This window comes from Equus przewalskii, chromosome 1 (assembly GCF_037783145.1).
Source record: "Equus przewalskii isolate Varuska chromosome 1, EquPr2, whole genome shotgun sequence".
Lineage (NCBI taxonomy): Eukaryota > Metazoa > Chordata > Mammalia > Perissodactyla > Equidae > Equus > Equus przewalskii.
In genome coordinates this window covers 40,862,426-40,871,975 of record NC_091831.1, presented here as the reverse complement: position 1 = coordinate 40,871,975, position 9,550 = coordinate 40,862,426, and positions in this window count along the sequence as shown.

Here is a 9,550-nt window from a genome sequence, read left to right as displayed (position 1 = left end):
TCTCCTCACTATTATACTGAGGTTATGCATTTTTGGCAAGAATACCACAGAAACAATGTGCCCTTCTCACTGCATCAGATCACAAGGTACATGATGTTGGTGTTTTATAACTTATGTTAACCTAGATCATACGCTTAAGGTAGTGTCTGCTGGGTTTGTCCACTGTAAAGTTACTAATTTTTCTCCCTTTGTAATTAATAAGTATCTTGGAAGAGAAACTTTGAGACTATACAAATATCCTGTTTTGTTCTTGAACTTCCACCCACTAATTTAAGCACTCATTGGTGGATCTTGTCTGCAACAAATATTGTTGTGATGTTGCAATGGTGATTTACTATTTCCTTTATTCTTCCTACATTTATTAATTGGAATTTCTCTGAAAGAAATATTTTTCCTTTATCTTCCATTTATTTATTTATTCAATAATTTATTTATATTAGTATGGGCTCTTAGATATATATTTTTATGGCTTATAATCCAATATTATCAGTACAGATATTTTGGCTCAAATTGTTTCAGTTTGGCCCTTGAGAGTTCTTTCAAGTGGGCTCCTATGCACTTTTGACATGCCCTCACTCTTTCTTTTTTATTTTTTGAGCACTAGCTTACTTTCTGGCACCACATTATGCTCAAGCCTCATTTTTGTATTCTTCCTGCATCAGCTCTGGATTCAGTCACTTCTCCAAGGAGCCCAGGTTCCTCTTATTGGAGAATGATATTTAGAAAGCAAGATCTGGGCATGAGGTGTGCTCACTGCTACTGTGATGTCACTGCTTTCAGACTCTCTCAGTGGACAGAGCTAGGAGATATAAGCATGCACACTAATATATTCACACACACATCTATATTTCTGTATCTACCTATATGTATGCATAGTAAAAGCCAAGGAGTTCATAGTGATATCTCTGTTTCCAACCCAACACCATCAGGTTCATTCTAACTTTCCCCTCCTCATTCGTAATTTTTTTCACTGACAGCAAGAAAGTTGGCTCTCATTACCTGCAATATATTTACCTATTTGTTCAGACCTAATACACACAGCCTAGGTCCCAGGCCTACCCTTAAGGTACAGAAGAATGAAACTGCTAGACAAAAATCCAGGTCTTCTGACTCCAAGCCTAGGATTCTTTTGGTGTGTCCTGTACACAACTCTTTCATGGAGCTGGCCCACCCTTGTGTCATAGCTCAGAAAGACCATTTGCAGGTAAAAGCCCTGTTCAGGCTGATGGCTCTCAGAAGGAACTGACACCCCCTAGAAGGACCCTTCCACTCGCCTCTGGTTCCACTCTTCAGGTCACAGCTTCTCCAAGTATGGTCTGAACTATGTTTGTGAGGGGAAAAAAAGGGTATGTGGTTTTATTATTTTAAGTAAATAACTAAGTTAAAAAGTAACTAAAGATAGTAATCCATAGCATTCCTTCAAAACAAGAATGATAGAAGGAGGGCAGGGTGAGGAATTTCATTTAAATGCCATGGAAAATACTTTACTGCATGTATGAGATTCAAGAAAGCTGACTAGATAGAGATACCACGTGCAAGAGAGGAAACTTGACCATTAAATCAATTCTTCCCAAATTAATGTATAATTTGTTTACTAACAATTTAACAGAAGCCCTATACAATTTTAGGGGGCAGGGAGCTTAATAAAATAATTCAGTAATTAGTCTGGAAGGGCAAAAAAGTTCAAAGTTATAACTTGTAATTGAGCTGCTTCTCATAGGGGCTCTGTGGTGGGGAGTCATAAAGATTTATTTATTACTCAACTATTACTAGGGGAGACCCCTGCCAACTGACATCATAGAGGAAGTACCACAAACCAATGGGAGAATGGATAAATTATTCAGTAAACAATGTTAGAAAAAAATGGTACCATGGGACAACATTTTTAAAGTGTTGACAAATTGAAATGGCAAGCAATAGGATATATTGGAGTATATGAGGAAGCCATTTGGTATAAACCTAATTCGGCCTGACTTTCTTTTTTCCAAAAGGGCCTGACTGTGGCCCTTGAGCATGCACTGTATATCTGCTTAGACATTTTGAGATAAAGGTGCAACTTCCCTTCCCCTCCCAACGTTGGCATCTCCTTAAAGATTAAGCATCTTTCTTTAGGCTGGGAACTGATTGCAGCGCTCATCTGTGACCGCCCAGCTCGAGGCAACAGACCTACCAGCTTGTGGGGTTCACTGAGACAGCAGGCCTAACTGCTGTTTCCATCAATTGTTGTGCCGACAGAGCAGCCTCGTGACTATTGTAAAAGGGACATTTCAATCATATGTGAAACATACTCTTTGAGGGTATATAACCACCCTGTCTACCCCCACTTCTTTGGAGTGCTCTGTTCCTTTGTGGAAAGACTCTCCCGGGTTATAATCCTCAGATTTAAGCTCAGAATAAACTCACCCAAATTTTCATTTATAGATTGGTTAAGGATTATTTTCGTCAACAGTGTGAACTGATTTTTACACCTAATATTTCCCCATCCTGGCCCTCCACCAGTCAAGCAAAACTCCTCTGGGCTCCAGGTGAAAAATAGAAAAGATAACTGGAGTTTTCTCCTGGATTTGGTGTTGTAAAGCCTAAAGCCCTTAGAGAAAAAGAAAGAACTTGGAATAATCAAAGCATTTGGGAGAAAAAGCACCAAGGCCTAATGAAAAACCCTCAACTGGAGTCAGAGCTAAACGATCTCACGGAGGAATTCCAAGGGTGAGATTCAGGAATGCGTATTTTCACAAGCACCCCTGGGGATAAGCACGCTGGAATTGGAGAACCTGTGGGCTAGATGAGTGGTTCCTCACCTGGCTGCAGAGTAGAATCACCCCAAGGGTGTAACCTGTTCTGCCGCAGGCCCCATCCCAGAGATGTGTAGATTGAGGGGAGGGGGCAAGCCCAGGCAGCTGAATTTTTTGCTGTTGTTAAAGCTTCCAAGGTGATTTTTACGATTAGTCAGAGCTGGGAACTCCTGGTAAAGTTTACTGCCTTCCCCATCCACCCTGTGGCTTAGACACTTTATCCACTGTAGTAGGATGATGGTTAAGAATATTACCCAAGATTGTCTCCCCAGCACACCTATTTCTTCACTTTCTACTTTACTTATTTTTTTAAATTTCTTATAAAAACATTAAAACGTGTAGGTGCTGTACAGGTGTTGGAAGACCTGTATCTAAGGCAATGATCTGCAGAACGGGGTCCCTGGACCAGCGCCATCAGCATCACCTGGGAACTGATTAGAAACGCAAACTCTGTGTCTCACCCTAAACCTCTGGCATGAGAAACTCTGCATGGGGGGGAGGGGAGCAGTCTGTAAGGTGATAAGCCCTCCGGGTAATTTTGATGCACCCTGACTTTTGAGAAAGATGCCTGGGACCCACCCCCAGGTTTTGATTTAATTAGTCAGGTTGGTGGTTCTCCCGATGGTTATAATATACAACGAGGTTTGAGAACCTCTGGGGCTTCGGAAGAAGAGCTTCCCCTGTTCAGAGCAGAACTGTCTTTCTAACCTGAAAGTGAAGAAAAGGAAAACAATTGTTGGTTGGGGTGGGGGAGAAGGTTAACAAAGAAAAGACAGGATTTTACAAATAGGGGGATTTCAAGGTGCGAGCATAAATTTGTTTTAGCAGTGCATACAACAGTTTTAGCCAATATTTATGATTTTATTATAATGGGGCCATCACCCCATTTATCTTTAGGAGACTCAGATTACCCCTATGATTGCAGTTATGTTTTTAAATTTGATGATTGGAAATATATAAAGATCAGGAAATGAATTTGATAACATTTTAAGTGAATATACCTTTTATTTTTCACTGTGAGACCTAAATACATTTGAAAAATAGTAATGTATATGGAGAACTATTACTTTTTCAGAAAATGCTTAGTAGCCATATAAAATCTCTTATAATACTTTCAGGAGGCCTCAGGTCCGTAAGTTGGGGACTATTAAGAATTTTTATACTTTTGTCTTCAAGAGATAGAGATTATATTGATTTTTCACTACTTATCTTTCCGTGATGTGACTGCCCAAATTTATAAAATCCTTCCAGGAAGTAGGAACCACTAATACATTAAATTACGCTCAACATATTATATTCCAATTGTTTGCAAATTAACCACCCATTTGTGGTGTCTATGATATTACCTAATAATTATAATGTTAGATTTCTTATATCACTGCATTTCTCAGTTATACTGGAAAACAGAGCACTTACTATGTAATCCCATATAAGTTATTTCTAAATGGGATATTTCTATCCTTCCATAATTAAAGACAAATTTCTCTAATTATAACTAATTCCTCTGAATATGTCATGTTTTGTGATATTTGCTCAATTTTAGGCCAAATATCACAATTTCCATTTCTTTCTTTTCTTTTTTCTTCCTGTCTCCTTCCTTCCTTTAAAATGTCTTAAAATCTAGCTTAGTTGCATATTTTCTAAATAATTTAAAGTTTAAGCTAAATAATTTAATTGGTTAATAGTTAAGTTTAGTTGGATATTTTTCTAACTGTTAAAAACTTCTAAGTGATATGGATTATCTTCTATCTCGCTAAACATCTTTTTTTTTTAATTTTTTTTTATTGAGTTATTGATAGGTTACAATCTTGTGAAATTTCAATTGTACATTAATGTTTGTCAGTCATTGCTAAACATCTTTTAAAAGAACCTACTGAAGGCTGGAAATTCAGCCAATTAATTGACTGAAGTAATTGATTTGCCTGACATTAAACAAATGGAATTTGTTTGCACTGAGGTTTGTTGAATTTTGGAGTGAATTTCCCTAAATATCCTCATTGTTTCTATTTTGCATAATGTGCACATATACTAATAAATGTACTTCTCTTTAAACTAATACAAAGAGTAGACAAAAACTTTAGTCTGGATTCCACCCAAGAAATAGCAGAAGAGCACTACTTTTGCCTGGCTGTGTGGGCTTTTCCTCTGGCTGCCTAAACTCTGCCTTTATTTTAGATTTTTTTATTTTTCCTTTTTCTCCCCAATCCCCCTGGTACATAGTTATGTATTTTTAGTTGTGGGTCCTTCTAGTTGTGGCATGTGGGATGCCGCCTCAGCATGGCTTGATGAGTGGTGCCATGTCCGCGCCCAGTATTCAAACCAAGGAACCCTGGGCCGCTGAAGCAGAGCACGTGAACTTAACCACTCGGCCATGGGTCGGACCCTGTGGGCAGCCTTTTGGTGATCAGGTCGGTGTTGCTGGTGCAGTCTGGCTGTCTGCAGCTTTTCTCTGGTCTACCTGGGACTTTAGTGACAGGCTGGGGCACTTCAGGAATGGCAGGGTAGGAGGTGAATGTTTTATGCAGTAAGTAATATCAGCCCAGGCAGCCTGGGCCATCAGTAGGGTGACAGGTCAACCTCTTATCTAGCTTTCTTTTATCCTTGAAATTCAGGTTAAATTGTCACCACCCTTTGGAATCTCTTCATAGTCCTATGGTCGTTGCTTCTTTTTTGTGCATTTTCCCTATTATTTCAAATATCCCTTGATCCCAACATTTATCACATTCTCTTGGAATTATTTGTGTATGTTTCCATCTCCCTCATCAGACTATGGACCCCTCAGGACAGTGACTTCTCATCTTCAGATATGGAAGTGTCCCGTGATGACTAGTGAACAAATGGAAGGCCAGCCACATTGCTAAGTACTCTGATGAGCATGAAGGACACGCAAAATCACGTTGCTGCCTGATTGTACATGACATGTCCTCTATTACAACCTTCTCCCCCTCTTCTATATATCTGCTAAACTCAGCAATACAGATACTTATAATTTTCTGAACATACCGTGTTATTTCATGCAGCTCTCTGCCTTTAAATTTTCAAATTTATACACACACCCACTTTGGGGAGGGGAGGGCTGGCAAAACCCTACCCTTCTCTTAATTCTCAGTTCACAGCATCTTCTTCCCCAAGAAACTCTGCCATCTGTCTCCATTCTCCCTCCTCCCAAAGTTGAACAGGATGTCCCTCCTCTCTGCTACCACAAGATCCTTTCTTTTAACTGATGGGCCACTTTAATCCACGTTCTCCATTTCTTCCGGAAAAGATAATGACCGATGCCCACAGCAAAATGAATGTTCTTCAACAGGAGGACGCACTGGAATGCCCACACGCTTCTGTACCCCCACTCCTTAAGCTGGATGCTTACTGAGATCCAATGTGTTTGTTCCCAAACCTATTTTTGCTAGTTGTACCCATTAGTGTAATAAAGTAATTTAGTTAGATGTAACTTACAGAATAGCATATGAGTGAAAAGAAAGAGCTGTGTTTAGAGTTGTGTTTTCTATGAAAACGGATGGATGTTTTGGAAAGATAAGCTGCTAAAAACTGTACTGTTGCATTAGGTGTAGGCAAGAGAACAAAGATGGGGGAGGAGTATGTCGAAATCTTGAAGGAATCTCCTCTCAGATTGTTTAAGTGCCTTTAATTTTTAACTCCACTTTAAAATCCCGTACTGGGGCCTGGCCCAGTGGTGGAGTGCTTAAAGTTCTGTGTGTTCTGCCTTGGCGCCCCGGGTTCATGGGTTCAGACCCCAGGTGCGGACCTACACCACTCATCAAGCCGTGTTGCAGCAGCAACCGACATACAAAATAGAGGAAGATTGGCATAGGTGTAAGCTCAGGGCGAATCTTTCTCAGGAAAAAAAATTTAAAATAAAACCCCATACTGGAAATTGTTCAGGAGGCCTTATGAGAGTGGTTTTTGGAACTCCATCAGCATACTTATAGCACAATAGAAGCTTTTAGCCCTACATCAAAGATTATTGAAGTGCATGTTTTTTAAGTCAAAATAAAATGTCTAAGGCACGCATGTATTGTTTTTAACTGTCGAAGCCATGTGTTGCATTGAAATGATTGGGGTGAGAGCGAGGGGCAGTCTGTCTGCTTCACTAGACTGTAAGTTTCTGTCTGTCTTTTTTTTTTTGAGGAAGATTAGCCCTGAGCTGACTGCTGCCAATCCTCCTCTTTTTGCTGGGGAAGACTAGTCCTGAGCTAACATCCGTGCCCATCTTCCTCTACTTTATATGTGGGACGCCTACCACAGCATGGCTTGCCAAGGGGTGCCATGTGCGCACCCGGGATCCAAACCAGTGAACCCCAGGCTGCTGAAGCAGAACGTGTGAACTTAACCGCTGCGCCACTGGCCAACCCAGTTGTGAGTTTCTTGATGACAGGGACCACATCTTGCTCATCTTGGTAGTACCTGTGCCTGGGAAGAGTATTTGGATCTTACAGGACTTTCACTAAGGGCTTGTTGACCCAAGGGAAATGCTGCATTTTTTTTGTACTGAGGGGCTTCAACAATTAGGTCTCTTTTAGGCATTACAGCCACTAGGGGGCAATGTAGCTGCATTCCTTGGGAAGGACCATCCAGGGGAGGTGCCTCCAAGTGAGATCCCCTAAAATGTGATAAGCCTCCCAAACTGTGTTGAAGATCCTGTGGCATAAACATCTCACCAACACTGGCATTCTTTGTATTTGTGTTTCTCTTGTTTATCTGATTCTATCTTATCTAAACAATAAAAGGACCAAGTAGTAATCACCACCTCATTAAGCTAATTATTAAAGCCCAGCCAGTTCCTGGAAGGAAGAAAATAGGAAGAAGAAAGAACCCTCATGCAAATTTTGTGAGTAGTCTCAAGGATTATAAATTGGTACAATGTCGGCCACAGTGCTTTACAGTGGAGTCTTGGAGGAAACACCGCGGAGAAAGTTACAGAGAGTGTGTGCAGAGTGGACAGACCTCAATCCTTCCTCCCTTCCCTTGAGTGAATCTTCTCCCACTTGTGATGTGCTTGCATCAGACTCCCAAAATTAAGCTGCTAGTTGCTCCTGTCTTTTCAGAAGGAATGTCCCCTCCTAGGAGCGAGAGGGTAATGAGCTGAAAAAGAATTCAAGACATTGCCTTTAAAAGAAAGACCCTGGGAAAATACAAAAAGAATGATTATTTTACTTTTCAGAGTGTTGCCCTGCTGAATTACAACTAAACTGATGATCTATGATGTTAAGGGTCTTAAGCAATCCAGCTTGGGTTCAGGGGAGCTGAGGCCTCCTATTTCACAAGCCTTTGGAAGTCGTAAACGGATATCTGTTCTGAAGCACTATTTGAGGATTAATTAAATCTAAAGCAAGATAAACAGCCCAGCTTACAAGAATCCTGGGGTCTTGAAATAGTTGACCTGGAGGCTGATTTTGTGGACAGAGAGCATTTGGGGAGTTGGCTGACCCGGGTTTGAGTCTCAACTCTGCCCCTAACTAGTGACCAGGGTCAGATTACCTCCCTCCTCTCAGCCCAGTCTTACATTGCCCATATGTAAAATAAAGGGGTAGGGAAATTGGACAAACTATCTCAAAACCTCTCCCAGGTCTAAACAATCATATATTTCTTTTCCAGGAAGTAGCCGTTGGGATTTGCCCATAACTTCCTACTGTTTCAAGAACACAGCGTTTTTAGAGGCACTGTTAAAAAAAGTCACGTAAATTGCTATGTCTCTATCCACACTTAATTTACCTTCCCTCTTAGGGCAGGATCTGGCAGGATCTGGCAGGATCCAAGATATGGTTGGAATCGATACAAAAGGATTTTTCCAATGAAATTACAATAGGATGTTACTGTTGAAACATCATATAAATTCAGAATGTGCTAGTTTGTGTGCAGAACAGCAACTCAAACCCAGTATTTGCCCCCTAGCTGCTCACAGTAGAAGGGAGTGGCGTCACCTTATTCAAAATGAGTAGGAAAATAAATATACTCACATTCCAAGACTGTACAAACAGGCAGGCTGCCTTTTAAGTTTTTTGACTCCTGGTTATTTCCCTTTCCCACCTTCCCAAGGAGAAGGGCGGTCAGCAAATACTCAGATCTTCAGGTGCTGTCTGGAAAGCTGGCAGTCTTCCAGAAATACAATTAGGTAGAAAGAAATGTTTCATCCCTCACCTCCTTAGCATATAACTTTTCTAGCCCTTTCACAGAAGGAAGACCAAACTGGAACGAGCAGCGTGGCCCTTGTGCATCTTCATGGACCTTTTGCCTGTACTGGCCTATTGATCTGTTTGTGACATTATGCAAGGAGTTAAGGTACAAAGTGGTGTGAGACCCCAGTAACTGCCCTCAAGGTGCTTGTCACTAAGCATAGGCTCTCTCCTCCTTACCTCTGCTTGTCCCAGACATTTGGGTTCTTTAAGAGAGTTGCCTCATGCTGTCCTCTGATAAAACCTTGCAGCCCCATGGTCTAGGCTGTGAACCTCAACTTGGGCCTCCTTTTTCCTTTCCCCACAGCGCCCATCCTAGTTACTGAACACACAGACGTACTACAAGAGTACTTGGGGGATGGACTGAAAAGTCGCTGGGCTGCCCTCGGTCATTTTCTGGGGCTGGCCTTGCTTAATTGACTTCGTGAGGAGGGGCAGTGCCTCAGCTGGCCCATCTGTAACATAAGGAAAATATTGTGAGCTCCAAACGAGTGAATTCATGTAACCCCTGAGCACTGTGCCGGATTCATACGGCGCAGGCAAGCACTACCCTCGTGATTTTATCTT